The sequence below is a fragment of the Sceloporus undulatus genome, chromosome 2, assembly GCF_019175285.1.
Source record: "Sceloporus undulatus isolate JIND9_A2432 ecotype Alabama chromosome 2, SceUnd_v1.1, whole genome shotgun sequence".
NCBI lineage: Eukaryota > Metazoa > Chordata > Lepidosauria > Squamata > Phrynosomatidae > Sceloporus > Sceloporus undulatus.
The window spans coordinates 58,438,983-58,464,719 of record NC_056523.1 but is presented as its reverse complement, the minus strand read 5'-3'; the positions used below and the strand labels follow the sequence as shown (position 1 = coordinate 58,464,719).

The following is a 25,737-nucleotide window of genomic DNA, read 5'->3' as shown; positions in this document are numbered from 1 at the left end:
AAATTTACACAGCGCTGTACTGTACATACAATCTTTTTAATTCGACGGTTCCCTGCCCTAAGGCTTACAATCTAAAAAAGACACGACACAAAAGGAGAAGGGGAAGGGGATGAGGCCCAACAGTTCTTCTCTACCTCTGAGGCCTGGATCAGGGGAGATGGACTGGAGGAAGGACATAGCAATACAGGAAATGATTCAATAAAACAGGCAACAAAGGAACATCAAATAGCAAGCGACAATTATGCAATGGCTGGGAACGCTTCTCTGAACTGGATGATCTTCAACTCCGTTTTGAAGCTGGTTAAAGAAGTGATGGCTCTTGCTCGTGGGGGAAGAAGGTTCCAGGAGTGAAGGGCAGCGAGTGAAAAGGGGCGAATTTGAGATGGGGCAGAGGAAATCCTGGGCTGAGACAGCAGACCTTGACTACCAGAACGGAGGGCCTGAGTGGAAAGGTGAGAAGAAAGAAGGTCTGATAAGTAAGGAAGGGCCAGCCCATGGAGGGCTTTAAACATCAACAGTAGGAGCTTATACTGAATGCAGAAAGGGAGGGGGAGCCAGTGAAGGGATGCCAACACAGGAGAGATGTGGTCAGAGCGGTGGGCAGATGTGATAATGCGTGCAGCTGAATGCTGGACAGAGATTAAAGGACGGAGGTGAGAAAGAGGAAGCCCAGCCAGGAGGACGTTACAGTAATCAAGTTGTGAGATCACTAGGGCATAGACCAGGATCTTGGCAGTAGAGGCGGAGAGATATGGTCGGATTTTGGCAATATTGTATAAAAAGAATATTGTATTGTATTGTATATTGTATATTGGCAATATTGTATAAAAAGATTATTGGAGCATTTGGGTCCCAAGGCCCATGATTTTATGCGATTTGCCCATGTGCTTTGGGCTGATGCCACACTGCAAAAGTAAAGTAGTTTGGCACTGCTTTAACTTCCATGGCTCTATGCTATGAATTTCTGGGATTTGTAGCTTGGTGGGGCATCAGACCTTTTTGACAGGGAAGGCTTAGAAAATTACAAATTCCAGAATTCCATAGCATTGATCATGGCCGTTAACGTGATGTAAAACTGCTTTATTTCTGCAGTGTGGTAGCAGTTGTGGTTTACCTTATTTTAAATTGTTTAACCTGGTTTAAATTATCTTACATGTTAACTGATTTAATATGCTTTAGTCTTTTAAATTTCATTTTAAATTGTTCTAAATTGATTTTACTGTATGTTGCCCTGAGATCCTCAGAAATAGGGCAGGATATAAATATTTTAGTGCAATAAAAAAAAGATGCATCTACTCTTATCCCTATGAAGTGCTTTGAGAGCTATTAAGAAATGTAGTATGCAGATTTTGCCAAACGAATAAGGGCAAAAATTGCAATAAATGAGGTGGAGACTGAATGGTATTAAGGGACTCGACAGACTGCCCCTATTTGCACTGGATTGGGGGAGCAGCAACTACATACCCCAGCCCTGATCTCTGCTTTCTGCAGAACAAAAAAGAACCACAAAATGCAGCTCCTTTTTGAACCCTGGAAAGAGCACCATAGCTGCCAGTGCACAGCTTTTCCGTGCTCCTTTGGTGCTGCATCATATGGACACAGCGCCAGAGGAGCACCGTGATGCCACATGGCATCACACTGGCCTGTGGGCAGAGTCAGGGCATGCGTCATATGGACACCATGCCCTGACTCCTCCCCCAGGCCAGCCTGTCCCACCAGCCTATTGTGCCCCTGTGCCTTCTTCCTGAAAGGGCTTGTACCAGAATGAGAAGCTCAAGAAAAAAGATTTTACAGCCAAGTCTAATATTTCCCCGCCAATTCAACTTCCTAATGTTCCCAAATAGTGGATTCACTTTTCAGAACAAAAGATACTACCGTTAGCTATAACTTTCCATCCTCCTTAGTTATCTCTACATTTAGTCTTCCCCTATGTTGACGCCACAATATTATCCATACACATACAGAGAGAGAGAGAGAGAGAGAGAGAGAGAGCCCTGACTGTTGATATGCAATCATTTTTCCTGACAGAAAGATCTGTGCAGTGGTGCTTGCCAATGGCATTGATGCATATGAGAAAGTAATAGGTAGGCAACTCTGCCATCTGGCAGCACTAGACAAGGAAGGATGCCATCGAAACATGGGGATTTTGAGGTTTGAAATTTCAAGCCAAGTTGGAGTAATTTGCACTGTTAAGATGTCTGGAACATTTGACCTATTGATTCACTAACAGCAGGAGCTAGCAGTGCAAACAAGTAATCATTTGTGTGATTTAAAAAAAAAAAGGTCCTTACCCCAAGAAAGCTATATTTTGGCTGGGGACTATACTTATATATTTTGATTTAAGACTTTTATTTGTACATTTGGAAGACTTCAAAAAAGCCTTCAAGGCTTTTTTAACTTGACACCAGGTTGAAGCCAGCATTGGCACCAATCAGGCTTGTTGGTGTTCTACAAATGGGGCACTGCAGCAGAGAAGGCCTCTTCCACATCTAAAGATTTTTGTGGGTTTTTCAGGCTATGTGGCCATGTTCTAAAAGAGTTTCTTCCTGACGTTTCGCCAGCATCTGTGGCCGGCATCTTCCACATCCTCCCACAGCGTTTTGCTCCCACTGATGGGGAAAAAGAAAAGGACTACTCCAGCAGACTGGAGTAGAGAGGGAGAGACACTCCTTAGGTTTCAGGATCCCAAGCCACTTAGAATCATATAATCACAGAGCTGGAAGAACTTAAGGCTTTGAATGTCATCATCAGCACCATGAATTCAGACTGGAATCACACTGGCAGTCAGAATTATTGCTTTAAGACCATTGTTATGCACTTTGTATACAGCTTCTACAACACAGCAGCAAGTGTTTATAGACATTTGCTTGAACACTATTTGTAACTTCTGCATCATCTTTAAGGACTGGCTCATGAAGAAGGGGCACCACAGAAGAAATAGCCCTCTCTCATATTCTCCCATAGTGCATAACAGTAGTAAAACTACCTATGCATGAACCATAGTTATACAATTATCCCTGTCCAGCAAAGCACTCTGTCATGGAGTCCACCTGGGCCTTCAGTGGTAAAGATGGGTCTAGGAGTACTTCCAAGCTATGCAATTGCTCCCTGGTGGTGCTTCAAGACAAAGTTGTTAATTTATTGTATAATAGCTTATCAACCTGCCTCATTCATGGAAATTTATAGAGTACTCATGTTATCATTTATTTGTGATCCTCTCATATTTTCCCAGCATTTCTTTTTAATTAACAAAATGAAAAAAGTTGGGAACACTGCACAATGGTTTTTGATTGGTAGTGCTAGGAATTGTGTATCTGGAGGCACTCCCAGTTTCAATTTTAGACCTTGTTAATGTGACATTCTTATTTTCTGGAATATCTTTCTGTATGTACCTAGTCTGCTGAAGTAAAAAGATACTTTGCTGAGTTTAGAGCATTAGCTTCTATTTGTTCCTTATTTTAACATTTTCTTTTTCCTGTTTAAACAATTAAATTGCTCAGTTAAACTTCAGGTATAATCATTGTGTACCATCACATTAACTGTTAAAAGGTTACAGCCATTACAAAAATTAAAGTTTACTTATATCATTTTTGGACTCAAGAAAAATTAGTTATATAACTATAATTTTCAGAGTAGAAGATATTCTTACAAAAGAATTTTTTTCTAAAGCACAAATGAACAGCCAAATGCGGTTTTGATAATTTCCTTAATATTCTCAGTGACAAAGAAATTCATACAAGTGTCATAGATACAACACTTGGACTTGGAGAATGCCAACCATATGTAATTCAATTTCCACTTAAACTTCATCATAATGAACATTTGTTCTACTGAACAGTTTGTTCTCTGTAAGAAACAAAGCAAATTGTGATCATTGTGGCAATAATTGCTGTGCACATAACAAAACTCCAAATGTTTCAGCTGCTGCAGAAAAAAATAAATACATTTGGAATGAATAGCTCTAAAAGGAATTATTAGGACAACAAAATATCAGGAACTGGGAGCAAAATCTCAGGAGTCATGTCCTCCCATATAAATCTATATTCTGTTTTTTGAGGCCCTCCTCCTCATTGTCCCTAGGTAAAAGAAGTGAAGTAAGCAGGAACAGATAGGATCTTTTCAGTAGTTTGGACATAAACGAGGAATTGTATGCCTGTCCTTGGAGTGGCTGGTGCACACATTACTGGGGAAATGGTTAATCCATTGTTGGCTTTACTACAGTTGTACAGGAGCTATCCAGGTATTGTACCCTATTCATAAAAGAGATTCAGGAGTTGGAAGAGCTCCTGTAGATACCACAGAATACCATAGAATCAAGCATGTATGTTACTTTCCTGATAATGGATCCATCAACTGACCCTGATCTAGTCTGCTTTTGAATGCATTCTGCAGGCTTATTTTTATTCTGGCAGGCTTATTTTAGGTAGCGCCTATAAACAATACATTTCTTTGCTGTCTACTAATATGTGGGATGAGAGAGTGTTTATGATGCTGGATGTTTCAACCAAAGCACATTCATCTGTTTTATTGTAAAGATTAGTTTTAATTGGCTGTGATGTACCTTTTTAGTTGCAATTCATTGTGAATACGGTTTACCTTTGAAAAGAGGACATAATTGCTGAAATAAATATCTTTGTATAAACTGGCTGCATTTGGGCATAATTTTTATCATTTCATGAACAAGGCTATGTAATCTTCAGTTTTGCATGTTTTGTCCTCTAGTATGTCTTCCAGTAAGATTGCAAAGGTGTTGGAAACTTTCAGTTCTGTTTTAGATTAATTTCAGTTTAATGTTATGTACAAACAATACATTACAATTAATATGAACTATGTTTAGTTAAAGCACATTAGCTTCATTAATTTTGGGTTGAAGTTGGCTTGTTTTGAGTAGATGTAGTTAAGATTAATCAGGTTTTTTAATGTTCAAATGACATGGAAAACAGTAATTAATCTAAAATGAAAATAAAAGCTCCTGCAGACTTCCTGACTGCAATGGAGGTGGCAGAGAAGGATACCACACAAATTCTGGTCAAAACTCTAATCTTCTGGTTTATCTTTGCACATCTAAAAAGACCACTATCTTCCTGTTAAGTCAGAAGGTGTAATGCCTACATTTAGTTCTAACTCACTGACAACATATAATACACAAAATACAATGTCTAGAATGCCATAACATAATGCAGAGCTTAGGAACAGCACTTTAGAACCAGAAACATTAACTAAAATGTGCTACATTATGGAATGATGAGGACATAGCAGTGTTTGTTTTCTAAAAGATAATCAGCTACTGAGATCATTACTTTTTTTAGTGAACTATGCAAAAACTACTTATTATTCCTATAACAAGACTTTTTGGAGGATCATTTTAGGGGAAATTTAATCTATGTTTAAATGTATTTTTTTAAAAAAATATTTTTTATTAAAGATATTTACATTTACATTAAACTTAAATACATAAACTATTCAACTTATAAGACATTAGGGAAATAAAACAATACAATACAAATTTATAAGACATTAAACAAATAAAACAATGCAATACAAACTTACCATTTCCATTCTACTCCTAACTTATCTCTTCTATATTAATTCTAAAATTTATGTGATCTATCCTAATTTAACTAAAATTCAAGTTCAAATTCAGAATTGTTCAAGCTAGTTTTGCCCAGTATTTCCTTTATTTTATGTTATGTTATTTCTCCCTCTCACTTTCTTAACCTTACCTAAGACTTTCTAGATCTTATTTCTTATTCATTTCTAACTCTCCATCTCTTTACATTTTTCTGTAGATTGACCACTAACTCTCTTTATCTCTCCCCCTCCTCTTCTTTCTCTCACTTCTCTATTTTCCTACCTTGCTACCTTTTTTCCAACTTACTCTTACCTTCTTTCACTTTTTAATTTCCATCTTCAACATTTTTAACATTTTTACAACAGAAAGGAGGACAGTTAACAGTAGAAGGTTTTATAGAAAGATGAAGTTAGACAATAAAATAATTGTGTGATACGATATCAAGATTAGATAAAGTAAAATGAACTAGGAGAAAAAGCTACTTGGGATTTAGTAAATGATGGGTAGCAAACATAATAGATAGTAAATATAAAGGATTCCAAATGAAATAATGAAAAATAATCAAATTTGTAGGATAGGAAGGACATGTCGTATAAATGTAGAGAATTATGGATGTTATAGTGAAATTGAATAATATATGTGTGTGTAGGGAAGTTTGATATAGACCTCGGATCTAATGTCCAGAAGAGGAGGGATTGAAGATGGTTAAAATGTATTTTTAAAGAATAATTTTAAAAGAAATTAAAAAGCAACTTTATTTACTATTTACTCTTTCAGTAAATAGTAATGCTGATAAGGTAGTTTCATAATACATAACAAATGATTAGTCCTAAAAGCCTTGGATCCTGTTTTATAGAGAAAAATTAAATAAATAAATAAACTAGCATTTGAAGTTCTTTAATCATATGCAAAGTATAATTCTGTTAGAAGGGCCCTTCTCTGCCTCTGCGAGTAGGAGGAATACTACTTAGCTGTGGCACACTGGTAGTAGAATGCCCTAGCCTTCAAGACAAGACTGAATTTTCAGTTCTTTTCCTCATTTAACATACATGCATATGTATTTAACATACATATGAAACCAGTGGGAGAGGCTGTCCAGAGTTTTGGGGTCCATTGCCATCAGTATGCTTATGACACCCAACTCTATTTCTGATTTCTACCTCAATCTAAGTAAGCTATTTTAGTCCTAAACTAGTGTCTATCTTCAGTAAGGGACTGGATGAAGGCAAACAAATTGAAACTTAATCCAAACAAGAAAGAGATGTTCCTGGTCAGTCAAAAGGCAGATCAGGGAATAGAGATTCAGTCTGTGCTGGATGGGATTACACTCCCTCTGAATATGCAGGTTTGCAACTCGGATGTGCTCCTGGATTCAACTCTAAGATCAGGTTTCAGTAATCGTCAGGAGTGTTTTGTTTGTGCAGGAGCTGTGCCTATTCCTAAAGATGCCTGTCCTGGCCACAGCAACATGTAGTTTGATTACTGTAAAACATTCTTCATGTGCCTTTGAGGAGTGTTTGAAAACTCCAACTGGTCCAAAGAGCTGCAGCCCAATTGTTAACTGGGACTGGCAACAGGGAGCATACAACTCCCTTGTTGTAACAGTTCCACTGCCTGTCCACTTCCATGCATAATTCTGAAGTATTAGTGGTGACCTATAAAGCCCTACATGGTTCAGATCCAGGTTATTTGAAGGACTGTACACTCCTATACACACCTGCCTGCGTTTTGAGATTTTCTGGGGAGGCCTTTCTCTATGTCTCACCACCCTTGTATATACACTTGGTAGGAACAATGGAAAGGACCTTCTCAATAGTTGTTCTCATGCTCTTGAACTCCCTTCCTAAAGAGGTTAGACTGGCACTCGCCTTGCTACCTTTCTGCAAGCAGGTGAAAAGCTTTTATTCAGTAAGGCCTTCAGTGACGTAGCTGGGGGGGGGCGGTCTGTGGGGTCCAGATCCCCCCTTCCATTAAATACAATGAATGGCATGTACTGCTGTGCTGCCGTGTCCAAGCCCCATTATAATGGACTTAGTCTGGACCTCCCCTTCCCATCCCTGAGGCCTTTCAGTATTGACAAACTAAGAGCAGAACTGAAAACTGATTTTTCAGGGGATATATTGTGTAGTGTATAATGTGCTCAATTTTTATTGGTTTTAATTTTATGATACTTTTTAACTTTTTATGATATGAATTTTTAACAGATAAATTTATCTGTTAAATCTCTATCCAGTTTAATTCAGGCTGCATCCTGATCTTATTGGAAGGTTTTTGCCACTGAATCTGGCACCCAAATACACCTTCAGTGCATCCCCACTTCCAGGAGCACTCCTCGCAGCTCTTTTCAGATCCAGGAGTTTTATGGCTTAAGAAAATGAGCGATCCTGGAAGCAGGGATGCACCCGGGATGTATTCGGGCAGCAGATTTGGTGGCAAAAACCTTCTGATAAGATCAGGATGCAGCCCGAATTAAGACTTAAGACGGATAGCGGTAGAACGGATTAAAAACCATGCGATGAGCTCTTAAATCTTTTTAACAGTTATAAGTAGCTTTGGATCAAAACTGAGGAAAAGGTGGGATGATGATTATGACGATGACAATGATGCATAGTGGGTAACCAGCTGAAGGAGGAAGCCCCTAACTGTCTGTAGAGATACTTTATGAAACATTCAATGCTGGCAAAATGTGAAGAACCTCCACTGACTGAGGCAACTCCCTACTTTGAAAAGTCAGTCTCCACATTCAGAAGATGATGGAAAAAGTAATGGGATAATAAGCTTCTTTGTCTTCTGGAAAGACAATAGGACTGTGCACTCTCTATCCTCAGTTGCTTTCATTATACAGATGGAGAATGTATAGACAGAGTTTACTGCTGGCACAAGGATAAGAAAATAGATGGGAGGAAGTGGAGACACAGGTTAAGAGAGAAATAAGTACTAAGGCTCGGTTGCAAAATGACATGAGGACAAGCTGGCTATGTTAAAGGCTTCACACACTCTTACATACATAGGCAAATGGATTTTCAGCAGATGCTTGAAAGAACTAAAATAAAAAAGGTGTTCTAGGACACAGCTCTAATCAAAAAGAGATATTGAAAATGAGAGAACTATAGCTTCTTTCAAGCCTGACAATGATTCAGGTGATGCTGGAACTCAGGATGTTGAAGCTCACACTCTTGGCCACTGTATTATATTAAAAAAACCTCCCTCCAGATAAGCAGCCAATTGTATATATTTGTCAATCAGTCCCATCCTTCTTTTTCTTGCTTTCTTGATTTTGTTTTGGTTTTTTAAGGGGAAGAGAAGTAACTTTCCTGGGGTGGGGGGGAGCCTTGTAGATACATTGCCTACCAAGCTCTACCAAGTACTTGTTCTAACAGGCTTCCAGTTTGGTAGCAGATCTTCACATTGATAAGTTACATACCGTATATACTCAACTATAAATCAACCTCATGTATAAGTCGAGGGCAGGTTTTGAGGCCAAAATTATCATTTTAATATGACTCGGATAAGTCAAGCGTAAAATGTAGGGGCATGTAACAAAGGATGTAAAGGATGTAGCAAAGAAAAACTATGCCAAACAACTGATAAAATTCCAGGAGGCATAACTGTTTGTACTCACAGTAAAGGCTAGATGGATGAGAATGCAGAGGGGAGTCAGTACTTTCAGGTCAGATTATGCTCTTGCCTTTCACCAGGAGATGGTTCCTTTTTAAATAAAAGTGCAGTACTTACACTGACCTGTGAATAACTCAGTTTGGGTTTTCTGGGGTCAATTTTTTTACTAAAATTTCTAGATTTATGCTTGAGTATATACAGTACTTTTTAGAAGATACCACAAAGCTCTGAGTGCCAATTGTTTTTTATAGTGAAAGCTGAATACAAGAGTGAAAACAAAAGGATATCAGTGACTCCTAAGAGTTCTTTAAAGTTTAGATGAACACTACAGTGGAACCATTTCTCTATAGCAGGGGTAGGCAACCTGCGGCCCGGTGAGGCCTAGGGACCGGCCCCAGCCCGGTCCTGCCACCGATTGCCGCCGGGGTCTTTGGCATCTCACGCGAGGGGCATGGTGGGGCAATTGTCTATGGAAGCCTCAGAAACATGCATTTATCTTAAAAAAATTTTAAAAATCAGCAAATTTTTTCACGTGTCCTCCATTTTTTTATTTAAAAAGTGCCCTCCATTTGAAAATGTTGCCCTACATTTGTCCCAGTTTATTTATTTATTTAATTTTTTTAAAATTATTTAATTATTTATTTTTGGGCTTCGGCCCCCCAGTTGTCTGAGGGGCAGCAACCCGGTCCCCGGCTCAAAAGGGTTGCCTACCCCTGCTCTGTAGAAATAAAACAATTTTGACTAACATTGTTTGGCACAAGGCAAGGGCTGTTCAGCAGGTATGCTGTCAATGTGTCAATCTCTCTGCAATACCATTTTTTAAAGAAAAAAATCCAATCTTATGTTCCCCACATCTGGTATGACTTATGAACTCATACCCTATATTAGTATGTAATACACAATGTACAGAACTCCAGGACATCTGGGTATATATGAGCATTTTTTCAAGCAAAAAGATGCAGCATAATCTAAGATATACAGATAGTTCTGCAGTTCTTGTACAGTATATGCAAACCAGTACATTGTAAACCACTCTTCCTACTTCAGCTGTCTCTAACACCTATAACTGTAAAAGCAGGCTAGCACCAGATGAATCCACAGAGAAAGAGATGGACCATGGAGAAGGTTAATTTACATCCCAACCCTTTCTCACATTTCTGGGTTGAACTGTTATTCCAATCACCAGGGCTTTCCCCCTCCAACTACGTAAATCAGGAAGAGCCAGCACTCCCTCTTTTACAAGCAGTTAATGTATTAGATGAGTGCAATTTTAATTTTACAAGTGCCAAAGAGGACTAGTGAATATGTATAAATCACATGCTTCCCCCTAATCTGCCTACCGCTCCAATTCTTCCTCTATATTAAGAAGGTCTATCAGATGGACGCTACAGCCAGAGAGGGGGCCATCCAGGAATGCTAAAAACCTGGCCTCTTTGAATAAAACCAGCAGGCCTATGTACTAAGTTGGAGCTTCTTAACTGGCTAATTTACTCCTGACTATGGTTGAAGACATTTAAAAAAGGGGGGAAACAGTTGGCTGCCTTCTGAGGACTCTAGATTAAATCTACGATTAATGTTGTTCATTCATTAATTAATGTTGCCTCCATGGCAAAGTCACTCAGTACTGTACTACAAATTCCAAATGCATATTTCCTTGTATGGACAGATTTAATTTTATGTGAATACTATATGTAATAAAACATCTCTGTAACTTAATATTGACTGATTGCATTACATCGCTAGGGGGCCTTCTAGATGTTTTGAACTGCAATCCCCATCAGCATGACCAATGGCTATGATGGGAGTTGTTATCCAGCACATCTGGAGGGCATACATAAATACATAAGTGTACTGTAAAATATAGAGCCAACATGGTGTAGTGGTTTGAGTGTTGGACTATGAGTCTGGAGACCAGGATTCAATTTATAGCTTGGCCATAAAATCCACTATGTGACCCTGGGGAAGTTACATGCTTTCAGCCTCAGGGAAAGGCAATGGCAAATCTCCTCTGAACAATTCTTACCAAGGAAACCGCATGATAGGTTTGCCTTAGAGTTGTCATAAGTCAGAAACAACTTGAAGGCACACAACAACAACAACAACAACAACAACAACAGCAACAGTAAAATATAGCTCAGTTCAATATTTGCATGTTTTTGTATATCACTTTTATTTTAAATCAGCATAAGAAAATAAACTGTGTTGAATGTTAATAATAAGGTTGTTAAATAAACTTCTTAGAAATAAAAATTCATTATTATTAGAAAATCCTAATTCTGGCTGTAATATTGCATGTTAGTTGATGTTTTTATTGTTTTGAATTGTATTTTTAAATGATGATATTTTATTGTAATCTAGATATTATTGTGGTTTTATGCTTGTAATCCTGCTTCGATCCATTGGGAGAGGTGGGAAATAGAAATAAAATTATTGTTGTTATTATTATTATTATTATTATTATTATTAACCACTGCACTGTATCATTGTCATATTGTCTAGTACATTAAAATGAAGTTGTTTCCAACAAAGTGCGTGAATGCTGTTTATGAAGCTTATTGATGCCTTTTTTAGCACTTCTGGACTTCCTGATCCCTGGTTCTGAGACAACACTTAAGAGTATACCAGTTGCAGTCTCAAATCGTCTATAATTTGTGAACAACAGAATTAAATCCTGTTCTGACAAGTAGGGAAAATAACTGAAGAGCCAGTCTGTTGGCAGAAATACAGCAGGGAGCACTGCCACTGTGATTTAAAATGTCCTATGGGACCAAGGACAGCCCTGTGAGTCCCGATAGTTAGTCTATAAATACACATCCTGATTTTTGTGCATTATAATTGAACAGAAAGCACTTGTGTTTGTACAGAGTTAGAACTGATACCTGTGGAACTCTGGCATCTGGCATCCTTTCATCGAATAGGAACTTCTTCACATCATTGGGCATTTAAATCATCTCTTGGATGGAACAATCCTGTTCAGACAACTACATTTCTGCCCATCCTCTCAGAAGCATCCAGGGGAGGGAATAGCCACAACTGTGCTCTCAACTCATTGCTCTTTGTGCTGCATGGACCATCAACACAGTAAAATTCCAAAAGCCCTGAGAAGCTGAGACCAAGAATACTTCATCCTTCCTGCTGAGATGGAGCAGATGGCTCTATCTAAGGATAACCAAGGAGCTATTTGGCAAAGAAGTGAGGCACCACCATCGGCCATGATGGGAAAGAGATGAAGGGGGGGGAGTATATTGGAGGATGGTGTCCTGCTCTTATGCTCCAACAGAATATAGAATGCCAAAAGTGCAGTAGCCAAAGGAGCAAGTGGTATCAGATAACAAACAATCCAGAGTCAGGTGTCATAAATCAAAGCAAATCCTGTTCAAAGAAGCCTTCCCAGGCATTGCATAATTGTCACTTGCTATTTGATGTTCTTTTATTGTCTGTTTTATTTAATCATTTCCTGTATTGCTATGCATTTTATATGTATTATCCTACTAGAGAGGCAGGCTAACATGCCTCCCTGGAAGAAGATTAACCATCCATTAAGAAGCCATGCTCTCCCTCCAGTCCATCTGCCTTGGTCCAGGCCTCGGAGGTAGAGAAGAACTGCTGGACCTCATCCCCTTCCCCACTACCTCTCCCTTCTCCTTTTGTGTCATGTCTTTTTAGATTGTAAGCCTGAGGGCAGGGAACCATCTAATTAAAAAGATTGTATGTACAGCGCTGTGTAAATTTACAGCACTTTATAAATAAAGGTTAATAATAATAATAATAATAAAAGCAGAAGAGTAGTAATATATCAGGGTCGTATCTCACAGTAGAACCAGACTGAGAGAAAAACCAGGTTTGCTGCCAGCAGAGCAATATGGGAAATGCCCCTCTTGCAGATCACCCAACTTGCAGATCATATTTCAAGAGGGTGTTTTCTAACTGTGTGTGAACAGGCTCTCATTTCACTTGTGTGAGAAGGACAAGGTTTGTGTCAAATACCTAAGCCTTTACCTTTGCCTTTTCCAAAGACTCAGAGCTATCTCTCCTACCTCTTCCTCCTCCTCTTAAGAATTCAGATGGCTATCAGGCTAAGCTGGAGGAGGACCTGGCTGCAGTGGGTCTGTTTCTAGAGCCAAACTCTTGAGGGGAGGCATGACAAAAGGTAAGAAATGGCTCCTAAGGGAACTGCAACTTAGAAAGCAACTGGGGAAGCAGTTGAAATACTGCTGGGGCACTACATCCAGGGTGGATTTGCTTGATTCATAGCCTACAACTACAAAAACACATACTGCATTTGAATGAGTGGTGCAGCCTCCATGTCAGTGCACTGATAAACCTTTAGTCTGAGTTTTAGTTTGAACTTTTCAGGAGCTTTCCAAAGTAATAATCCCTGTTCATAAAATACGTCCAGCAGCTGGGATAAGTTCTTTACATTTCAGTCTAAAACCTGGAATAGATTCACTACCTTACTGACATGGAAGCCTCCAGCCACCAACAAATATATATAATTCACCAACAAATCAGGGAAAGACCCAGTCATTCCTCAATAGCAGGAGTCTACCTTGTGTCACTGCTCTTTGGACTCAATTAATGAGCACAACAACAATGTATTTCCTTATACAGGACATGTCATAAAACCCTTTTGCTCCCTTTCACAACTGCTTCTCTGTCTCTCTTTGCCAAAAGCTGCAAAGATCTCTTTCAAAATGTTTTAAAATGAGTGTATCAAGTACCATTAGCCAGAGGAAGCAGAGTGTAAGACAGTGAAATAAAAACAAATGCACAAACAAAAAAGACAGGCAAAGTAAAGGCCACAGTTATTGGTATACCCATGCTACGTTTTTGGTTTACATATCCAAGTTTAAATTAATTTCAATTTAAAATATTAAGTTAAACATGGACAATGAAGGCTCAGTAAATTCCCTGTTGACTGGTGGTATTGTGAGAAAAAACTTAGAGAAGCTCATGACATGGAACATGAAATGAGTGGTGTTCTGTGTTTTTTCCTTCTGTCAAAAGACAGAAAGAATCTATCATCTAGGCTAAATCATGCATTACTATTCCTGGCAGGTGATCACTCCTGTAAATCTGCTTGCATTACATCAGTGTAAACTCAAATGATAGGGCACATAGGAAGGTTGCCATGCATGTTCCTCATATTCCAGGATCTCCAAACAGGGACTCTAATTTTCAGTTACTTAAATATTTAATATTTAAAAGCTTTTCAACGTGTAGTTTGCGTAAACTGTGTTGGGACTTCCCAAATATTTCCAGTGAATACAAGTTATTTGGGGAAATACTCTTTGCAGTTTGCACAATCCACATGTTAAGCAGCACTTGGAAATAAAATAATGGAATGTTAGATAGTTGGAAAGGTCCTTAGCAGTCACTTGGTCCAACTCCCTGAACAATCGAGGATGACATCTATTCTCCTTCTCCTCCTCCTCCTCCTCCTCTTCCTCCTCTTCATCATCGCCATCACCTTTTATAACATTTTTAAGAAAAGACTCTAGATGCCATATAAATAAAATATGTAAAAAACTATTTTATAGGGGGTGTGTGGGAGAGGGAAGAACAAACTATTAGGATAGAATAATCAATCACCCAGAGGCTGATATTTTAAAACTGGCCAATGATTAATCCTATAAATCATATTGCTTTTATAAGATGCATAGATTTTAATACATGATTAAAAACAAGTCTGGCCTTCTGTCAAGTACTATTGAAATACTATGCTCAGAGTAATCCATCAGTAGGATACATAGAACAATTGATCTCGACAACTGGCTATTACAGGATGCCTAGTAAGCTGCTATTGGGCAGTGTAGCAGTGCTTCAACTTTCATCACCATTTTCACAACCCAAGAGGAAAGAGACATTCCTTTGTTTGAAGTATTCTTTGATCTTATTTATTTATTTAAGGACCCAAGACACCACCCAAAAAGAATAAATTAAAATCCAATAATAAAATTTAAAAACAATTAATAATAAAATTTAAAAACAACTGGAATCATAACATTAAAACACTATAATTGTTTTAAAAGCATATAAAAGTGTTTTTAAAAATAAAAAAGGTGCAGCCTCCCTGCAAGTGAATACCCATTAAAAGTCTACTTAAACAAAAAGGTCTTTGCCTGCCAGTGAAAGGAAAGCAGGTAGGGAACCAGCTTAGCCTCCCATGGAAAGGAGTTTGAGAGGGTGGGAGCAGCTACTGAGAAGACGCTCTCTCATGTCCTCACCAAGCAAGCCTGCGATGGTGGCAGGACAGACAGAAAGCCCTCTCCTACAGATCTTAAGATTCTGGCAGATTCATAGATTTTCTTTCCTTGCATCTTTAATTTTAGGGAAAATGTAAGATGCAAATTCAGGAAATAAACTATTAAATGTTTCAAGATCAAACTAACACTAGTTAACACTAAATACACCCTAGTGCAAGTACAGGAAACCTCTTTCAGAGGGTATGATCTAAAATCCTAAAAAAAATGTTTAACTATGGCCCGGTACAGACTTCCACTGTGACATCCTGGTGACATGCTAGGGTTGTCCGGGGGTGGAGCGACTGCACACCCCGTAACCCTAGCACGTGACCAGGGCATCCCCGCTGCGCAGCACCATACAGACAGCGTGTGTAGTGATGATATCACAGCTGTGCCGCATCCAAACGGTGCGGCACAGCCGTGACATCATCATGCTAGTGCTTTGCAGCAGAAGAGCCGCTTCTGCACACTCCTATTTTGCTGCACAGGAGTACCACGTGATTTGGTAGCTGCGGTATCCCTGCACAGCAACAAAAGGCGGCTCCCGGCCACCTTTTCCTGGTGCTGTGTATCTTTTCCTGGTGCTGTGTACTCAATCTAGCTAAAGGTGCATCTACACTGTAAAAATAATGCAATTTGACAACACTTTAATTGTCATAGCTTCATCCTATGGCGTCCTGGGATTTGTAGTTTTACATAGTCTTTATCTTTCTCTGCCAAAGAATGCTGGTGCCTCACAAAACTACAAATCCCAGGATTCTGTAGGATGGCACCATGGCAGTTAGTTGTGTCAAACTGCATTATTTCGACAATGTAGATGCACCCTTAGTCTTATGAAAGCATTAAAATCTTTCAAAATGGGGTAGGAGAAAGTTGGAAAATCACAAAGGTACCATGGAAATCCAGACTGGGATCCAAGGAGAGTCTGGATTTTATCCCTGAACCCTATATTTCCACTCTTACCCAAATGGCCGTGGTATGCCTCAAATTCTGAAGACATTTTTTTCTTCCAGATTTTCCTGTGAGATAGGAAGGTTTGGATGTAAGCTTTTCCAAATGAATAAAGACAGTTTGTTTTGATAGTTATTTAATGTAAAGTCTCGTCCAGTTTGGCTGTCAGCAAAGAATAGTCAATCACACCTGATCTTCCTAATTTGATTTGGAGACAAGATACCTTGTATTGTTGAGGCAACCAAGAAAACAGGAAACAAAAGAAAGTGATGGTTCTACAGAGTGTCATTATGGTCAACTGACCTCATGACAGTATTAGTTACAAATTCTGTCTGTTTTGTTCTCAACATTATTTAGATAATTGACAGGTCTAGAAAAGAGAGAATTTTTATGAATTACTGACACTCATTGTGTAACACAGTCAGATAGTGTTCAAAAATAATTTAAAGTGGCCATGAGGATGGGCGATGGGGCTTTTATTCCTGCTTTTAGTTTTATTGTATTGTGTGTCGTTTCCTGTTTTTAACTGTATCTGTGTGCATTCGTTGCACTTTTGTAAGCCGCCCTGATCTTTCTGGAAGGGCGGGATAAAAATAAAGATTTTATTTATTATTTTTATTAAAGTGACCCACATTACAATATGGATTCTACAACTGATTTCTAGAACATACTGATAGAGCTTTCAATTCCTAGAAACTATCAATCTTATTATACAGGCACTTTCCAAAAATGAATCCACAACATTATTCTTACTTGGGTCCCTATAAAATAGATGTCCATAAAATACCTTCTAATATTGTAAGAAGACACCCACAAATTGCATCTTTATGGAGAATGTTCTCTCTCTTTCTCTCATCTTCTTGGGATTAGAAAGCATTTGTTATTGCTTGATCTACTGCAGTCCATGAACACAGCATTAGAAACATTCATTTTTAATATTCATATATTATTTATATACATCTTTTGCTGGCAGTACTCATATCAATGTCATGCCCAAAAAAAGGCAGTTTGGGGTAGAGACAGTTTGGGAACTCCAAAGGCCCTCCATTCCTCTGAGGGGGACAGTATTGCATCCTCCAACTATGGCAGAAAACCACAGAGCCTGGGAAAATTGGAAGCCACATGTGGATTTAAAATAAACAGTGGCTTTTGGCTTTTATATTCTGCCTTTTCTACAAAGGTACTACAGAAAGTCCACCCCCTCCATTTTGTCCAGTGATGCTTCAGTTCTACATACAAATCTATCAGACAAAATCCTATAAAAATAATCCATAACACACTGAAAGAAGTTTTTAAAAAAAGTAAGAAAATGTTTTTAAAATTTAATAAATTTCTGATTGTACATACTGACACAAGATACAAGACAGTGCAACTCATTGTTCTATACTCGGCAGCTTCAGGTGCCAAAACCAGTTAAGACTGCTTTTTTCCCTATAGGAAAGCTGAAGGGCATTTTCCTCCTCCTTGCACATCTGTTAAATCCTATTAATTATCTCCCTGCAAAAGGAAATACTACCATTAATATACCTTGATCTTTTCTGGTTGTCACTGTAGATTGCATCTTATATATTTCAGAAGCATTTAACTCTGAGTAGGAAAGTGGATTTAGTGGAAAGTGGTCTGAGCAGAGGGAACAGGAATTAGCTTTTTTGGCTAGTGGAAGTAGGTTCTGTTTCCAGGTAGTCTACTTGATTTGAAGGCCTATTTATACTTTTGACCTTAGAGTTTGACAAATTGTCAGTTTCACTACAAATTTCCCCTTTTTTGTTTGAAAGAGAAAGAGACAGTGAGAGCATCATAAAAAGAAATAAACTCTTTTACTGAATTCCCCATGAAAGCAGAAACTAAGATGGATGAACAGATGACACACATTTACTAAAAACACAATGGGGAGGGGGACAGGATCCTATGAAGCTTTAGAATATGGTTGGAGCTCTTTTAACTACTATCTTGTAGCTGAAACTGGGTTACAAACCTGTGCTTACCTATCTTAGGGGTTGTTCAAATTGACCCAAAAAAGCAGCTTCACCCAGTTTCAAGCCTCAGCTATTTGCACGACACAAGAGACCAAAATGGAGTGAAACCTGGATGAAGCCACACTTGGGAATGCAGGAAGGCCCAGGCAGCTTATGGAAGTGGTCTAGAGCATGCTTTAATATAAAATTTGTCTGATTGGTCAGATAGATGATTTAATAAAGGAGATCAGCTGTTTGCAAACTTGGTTATAAGCATTCCAGTTCATTTAGCCACCCTAGCTATGGGATACCTTTTCACAGTGTCTTCACCCAATTTATATTAATTTCACTCTTCCTCAACACTGTAAAGAGAAGAAACCCAAGATGGAATCAAGGAAGGCCAATTTTGTTCAACTGCTTCCTCTATTAATACTGCTGACCCTTATAAACTCATGTCTTTTATCTAAGGCCAGCTCCAAACAAAGAATTTCCAGTGCACTTATTATTTACTGGGAACTATATAGTCAAGCTCAGGCCCCGTACAAACAGGCCAAAATAAAGCTGCTGCGGGTCACTTTGGGTGTATGGTGTTTAAATGACGCATGCATCCTAAGCGTCCGGAAGCCACGCCAAAGCCATGCAGTTAAAGGATGATCCAATAGGTCTCTCTAGCAGAATCGCAATATCCGTGACTACAACAGGTTACTCTAGAGCTTTTACACTTGTTCTTTATAAGACTCTGGATTTGGACTGTCCTACAAAATAAAGCATGTCCAGGTATTCAGTACTGACTGTAATACACTGCCATCAATTTTAGAACAACTTTGAGGGTGGAGATTAAGAACTAAATTGTAATATCTAGGCTGAAGCACATTAAAAACTCACTTGCCTTTGTCCTCAAAGCAACCTCAAGTGCCTGGAGCAACCACATCCAGAAATAAGACAACTGGGGTCTTATTTCACATGCAGATATGATTTTATCTTTGCTGTAAACTGAAAAGGTATGTGTTTTTAAAAAGAGAGTCCAAACCAACCTCTAACCCACTTCCATCCTGCAATACTAACAGTGGACTACAATGCAGGACTACCATGAACTATTATTCTCCTAGTATAGTCCTGAACCAGCACATGGAGAACAGTATTTTCAGAACACTACAAGATTACAGTAAACTACTCAAAGCTAGTTCTGCAATATTCTGGACATTGTAAGGCTCTCATAAACTAATCTTTCCTAGCCACAGCCTCTTCCAACCTAAACAATAGAAACAACCAACTGTATTTACTTTAGATTTTCATTAGCAGGGTTCTTTTTAAAGTTTCACTCTCAATAAGAAATATGTTAGAAAAAGAAGTAACTCTGTACTGCTGCTGCTGTTGTTCCTATTGTTTCGGTTGGTGTACTGATGCTCAATGCCACCTATATTACAATGACAAATTTCTCTTATGTTTTCTATGGTCAGCTTTCACCAGCAATCACTTTCACATCTGGGGACATTTTAAAACATCTCACTGTGAATTAAAAACTACCCCCAAAATAAGCTGGTTCTTTTCATATGTGTTTTTCTCTTCTTTCATCTGATTATTCTAGGATCCTCTATTCCCTTCCCCTTTCTCCCTGGCTCTCTAATTTTAATTTCAATCCTTGTTCAATATTCACTTGACATGCTCAGTCCACACAGCTGCTTGGAAGGTATCATACACATTTGCTTATATCATACACATTTGCTACACTTCTGATATTTCAAAATTCAACCAAATCTCTCCCTCTAACATATGTAGCTGCCTTTTTTTTTTCTTTTCTTTTTCTTTTTCTTTTTTGTTACATATGTGACAACGAACTAAAATTAGACTAAGAACTTTAACACAAGGGACTCAGAGCCAGAACAGATGGCCAGGAAGGAGGGGTTTGAAGCCGCATTGGGACCGCAGCAAACACACACCGCAGCCCCAATCTGCCCTGAACCTGGCCCAAATAGGAGCGGAAAAGATCTGCTCTTATTTGGGCTGGGAAACGGCTATAGTCGAGTATATATGGTATAACACCTCTCTTCAATTGTACAACAGAGGCATTTGGTACCATTGACAGTCCTTGTATGCTCTCTTCCTCATTCTCCCCCCCCCCCCCTTTTCTTTTCTTTTTTGAATAGCAATTTATTTAGTTATTTTGATTTTCTTTAGTTATTTACATGACAAGGCCAGGCTCTGCCAGAGTCTAGAAGCATTCCAGGGGAGGCTGGAGAAAAGGAGGAATTCAGCTGAAGGGAAGAAGCAGCTGCAAAAAGAACCCATCATCCACACACAGCCCTGACTCCACAGAAAGGGCTAGGAGTCCTTGCTTGGCACTTGTGGGGACACTCACACTCACCTAGTCATTCCACCCCACCAACTCACCACAAGCATGTCTGAAGGGGAGGTACTTCCAGTTTTGAGCCCCAGGGATGTGTGTATATGAGAAAGAAAAACAGGAAGAGAAGAGAAATCAAGCAGGGCTCAGTACAGCTACAAGTGCTCTGAAAATCAGGGTTGCCACTGGCAGACCCACTCCACCCCACAAAAAATCAAGACTCCCCAGTTCTTTATGGACACCTGTGTGCCCCACATTTGTCAGCTGTATAAGACAGAGCGAAACACCAAGGCTGAACCGCCTATAAAAAATACACCAGGCCTGCATAGGAAAGAGATGAGCAGCAAAAGTTGTGTGAGAGAGGAGGTCGTCCCCAAGTGCTTCCTTGCAAACCACCCACCCTGTCTCTCTCCTGCCCCCTAGGCTCACCTTGCTAACGTAACCTATAGACCAAGCCAACTCCCTGCCTTATGCCCTACCAAGCATGCCTATTTTTTAAATTAATTTGTAACGCAATTCTGGAGTTATGGGGATGCAATTTTGTTAAAAAGAAAGGGAGAGAAAGAAAAGAAAGTGAAAAAAGAAAGAAAACAGGCTGCCTCGGAATAGGGAGTGGAATAAGGAGAAGACTAACACCATATGGTTGCTCAGTATCTGGGCTACTGCGGACTGAGTAACTGAGTGGCAGCATAACTGGCTGCTTACTGACTGGTTTCCCTATCAATAAAAGGATGCCCTCTAATAATGCTTCAGCAGCACAGCAGCAATAGACTGGTGGCAACATGATGTCATAGGTACTGACAAAGGTGCTACTCTCTTGCTATAATAGACATTTAAAACCCACATGTGATAAGTAAGACGACATGATTGTTCCAGTGAAAGACAGCATCTTTAAAATATTCCCAGACTTATCGGCACATTGGACTTTTTTTAAAGGGGGAAATGAGAATCAGATATTTTATATTTGTCAGTAATTATATTTGTCAGTAAGTGAGTGACTGAGGGTCCTTGCCGCTTGTCAGCTAATCTGGATTCTGTACGGCATTTCATTATCACTTTCTGGCCACCTGAGTACCCAATTCATGATAGTGGTTAAAACCACACAGGCAGAGTTAACAACTTTTCATTTTAATCACATGAAACTATGTACTTGTAAATACATTTAGGCTGTGCATATCATATTGCATATGAAATAATTTTAATTTTGCTAGCTCTGTATGTCACAACTATTGTCACTAAGTTCAGTGATATATGAGAATTACAATTTATGAACATTATTAGTACAAACAAGTATAACTTAGGATGCTGTATGGTGTGCTATGAAGGAGGTGTATAGGAAGCAAAAGGAAGCAAAAACTCTAATTGGTACTAGGGGAAATTTCATCAAAGCGTCAAATGTTTTATTGTTTTAAAGTATTTTTAACATATCGTTTTAACCACATTATATTCTTTTAACATGTAATTTGTTTTAATATTGTAATCATTTAATTCTATTTTAATGTACAATTTTGTATGCTTTTAATTGTCCCAGTTTTGGGGGAAACGGTGGGATATAAATATAGAAGTAGTAGTAGTAGTAATAGTAGTAGTAGTAGTAGTAAGAAGAAATGTCCTTATAATGTGCCTGACACACTTTGGCAATATTAAATTAACATTTGCAAGAATAGTTTTCTTAGAAAATTGTGAGGGTTGCACTCCCTTTCTTTGTTTCTTGTGATGGTGCCAAGTCAGTAGAAACTACCTACTAGAGAAGACTTACCTCACCATTTTTCTGTTTGCATTTCAGTGCTCAGGGGAGACATGCCTTTTTTAGTATGCCTACCGTAAGTGTTTTTTAATTGTTCCTCTGTCTGCTCCAATTCTTAATCCTGATCTTGATATTATTTACTGATGTCTTAAAGCAAAACTATATACTACATGTCACATTCACAGTATGCAGCTGAAGAACACTTTCTCTTTTAATTTTCTTTTCCTTCAGGAGATTATGTGTGCCCCTGATCCAATCAGGACTAGCATGTAGGTTGGAAAAGTTTATATTTCTAAACCCCACCACATCCAGTTCTTATTTCAAACTCTCCCTTCCCCACTACACAGGGATTAAAAGAGGAATGAAAATTCAAGAGATTTCCATAATGTAGTTTTTTCTTCCAAATACCCTTTCTATCACACAGTCAATCTTTTTTTCTTTTTTCTTTTTTAAGAGTGGATAAAATATCAAACTAGAGAATCAAATGTGTGCAAATGATGGTACACATGTAGCAAATGTGCATGCGGCATGAATCTTTTTTCAATATGAGCTATATTCTTTTTCTTATGCCTGTTAAAAGGAATGGCATATTGCATGAAATGCTGGCATGTCTTATTGTATTTGTAGAATATTGTCAGATACATGCCATAAAATGCATGAGTTCATCTAGCTCAGGAAAATGAAGGCAGATTCTCAGTTCCCCCTAATCCTCAATGCCATGGTAACCACAGGATTTGATTCTTTTCCCAGACAGCTATAAGCAGACTCAGTGATTCTGCTCATCAATTAAAAGGAAGCACCTAGTCTGACATTACAGGCCATGAAAAACTGATCTGGAGATTTAAAAAAATCTAAGAGCAAGTACCATTCCAGCCAATACTCACATAAAAATACACAACACACGTTTATCTAATAAATGTTTTAATATCGTTATCAAATTTTGAGACTAATGAACATGAAAGCTGACATGCACAAATACCACCTAGTGAAAGCAGAAAGATCTTATGTAAAGTCAAAGGCTTTCATGGCCAGCATTCATTGTTTTTTGTGGGTTTTTCGGGCTATGTGGCCATGTTCTAGCAGAGTTTCTTTCTGACGTTGTGCCAGCATCTGTGGCTGGCATCTACAGAGAATGCTTTGCCTGGAAAAATTGGGTGCATATATACTGTGTGAGCCTGGGAATGCAGGAGTGATTTGCATGTGTATTGTTCTGTGTTGATGGCTGGCCTCAGCCTGGGAGGCTAATGCATTAATCCTTGTTTGGCCACATAGCCCGAAAACCCCACAAAAAAACTATAGATTTTTTTGGTGTCAGTATACAAAAATAACAGCCACTTAATGCTAATAACTTCATTCAATGAAATATTCTCACCCAGTAAGGACCATGAGACCTTAACTGAGAAAAATCAATTATAATACCCAGAATTGTGTGATATTTGCAGTCATTTTTTGAATGGCATGGTCATTTGGTGATGGGAATTCTGATGAAAGAACACTTTGCACAAAAAGGCAGTTTTTTGCCTGTGGACACAATGTACTCTTTAGGATTCTTAAGACAGCCTTCATCAGGATTCCACAAATACATGCACACACCTCGAGCCCCACTCAAATTCACGAAACTGAGATGTAAAAATCAAGACATTACATAAAGCTAAGAAAGAGAGCTCATCAGAAAGGATAAGCCAATGATACAACATGATTCTTGTCTAGCCCTGTCCTCCCTGCTTTGGCAAAGAGGGGGAAAGAGAGAGCACAATATAGGGAAACAATTCTACAGTTTTAAAATATTTTCTCACTCAACAGGTTGCGAGAGTGTCTCCCATCTCTATGTGTGCATGTAATTTTCAGTAAAGTGACCTTTGTTGAATGTAAACCCCCAAATGCATGTCAGCTCTCATACACTACCATGCACTTTGTTGTTGCTGTTGCTAACTGCCATTGAGTCAATGCCAACTCATGGCGATTCTTTGCATGAGACATCTCCAAGACCCCCTATCCTCAACTGCTCTGCTTAGGTCCTACAGATTCAGGTCCATGATCTCCTTGACTGAGTCCATCCATCTGGTATGTAGTCTTCCTCTTTCTACCACCTTCTAACTTTCCTAGCATTATTGTCTTTTCTTCTCATGGTGTGGCCAAAGTACAACAGCCTCAGTTTCGACATCTTGGCTTCCTGGGAGAGTTCTGGCTTGATCTATTCTAGCAACCATTTATTTGTCGTTTTGGCTATCCATGGTATCTTCAGCACTCTTCTCCAAAACCACATCTGAAATGAGTTGATTTTTTTTCTATAGGCTTTCTTTATTGTTTTGCTCTAACATCCGTATGTGGTTATGGGAGTACAATGGCTTGGATTACTGTAACTTTATTGCTAAATTATATCTTTACACTTTAGGATCTTGTCTAGTTCTTTTATAGCTGCCCCTCCCATTCATAATCTTCTTCTGATTTTTTGACTGCAGTCTCTGCTCTGGTGGAGCACCAGGCACACAATTCTTTCTGCTGGACTGCTGACAAAATCAGGTGCCACTCTCTACTGAAGATGGGTGAGTATTAATTATTTAATGACTGGATTTGTACTACCAGCAACAGAGCCATCAAATATGAAACTCAGTGGGACTGTTGTTGTTGTTAATTGCTGTCAAGGCATCTTCAAATTATGACTGTGTGAATTAGAAACCTCCAAGACATCCTGTTATTAATAGCCCTCCAAAGGTCTTGCTCAGTCAAACTCATGGCTGTGGCTTCCTTGTTTGAGTGGATCCAACTATAATGAAGCTTTACTCTTTTCCTACTGCCTTCAACTTTGTCAAGGGTTATCACTTTTTTTAATGAGTCATATCATCTAAAGATATGTCCCAAGTTTGATAGCTTCAGTTTACTCATTTGGCTTCCAGGGGGAATTCAGGCTTGATTTTCTCTAGGGCCCGTTTATTTGTTTTTTTTATCGGTATCCGTAAGATTCTTTTCCAGTTGATGAGTTGATTTTTTTTTTCTTGTCAGTTTTCCTCACTGTCCCACTTTCACAGCCATGCATAGAAATCAGAAGTATCATGGTATGGACAATTATGACTTAAAATTAATATCTTTATACTTGATACTCCTATCTAGCTATTATATGTCTCCTTTTTCAAGTTCTAGCCTGCATCTGTGCTGCAATAACCCAGTTTGACACCACTTTAACTGCCATAGCTCAGTGCTATGGAACTCTGGGAACTATAATATGTTGTGGCACCAGAGCTCTTGGACAGAAAGGCCTAAATATCTCACAAAATGACAGTTCCCAAAATTCCCAGAATTATGTA

General features: G+C 38.7%; 1 protein-coding gene and 1 long non-coding RNA gene across 2 annotated transcripts in view; one reads left to right on the top strand and one right to left on the bottom strand.

Annotated features, from left to right (window-relative positions):
• The window catches only part of ERC2 (ELKS/RAB6-interacting/CAST family member 2), a 765,920-nt gene that overhangs the window by 649,158 nt on the left and 91,025 nt on the right, over nt 1–25,737 (bottom strand). The window lies entirely within an intron of this gene.
• Nucleotides 13,224–24,968, top strand: LOC121923944. The gene is made up of 3 exons (XR_006102493.1): nt 13,224–13,340; nt 22,472–22,508; nt 24,895–24,968. It is a non-coding gene; the product is annotated as an uncharacterized LOC121923944 (long non-coding RNA).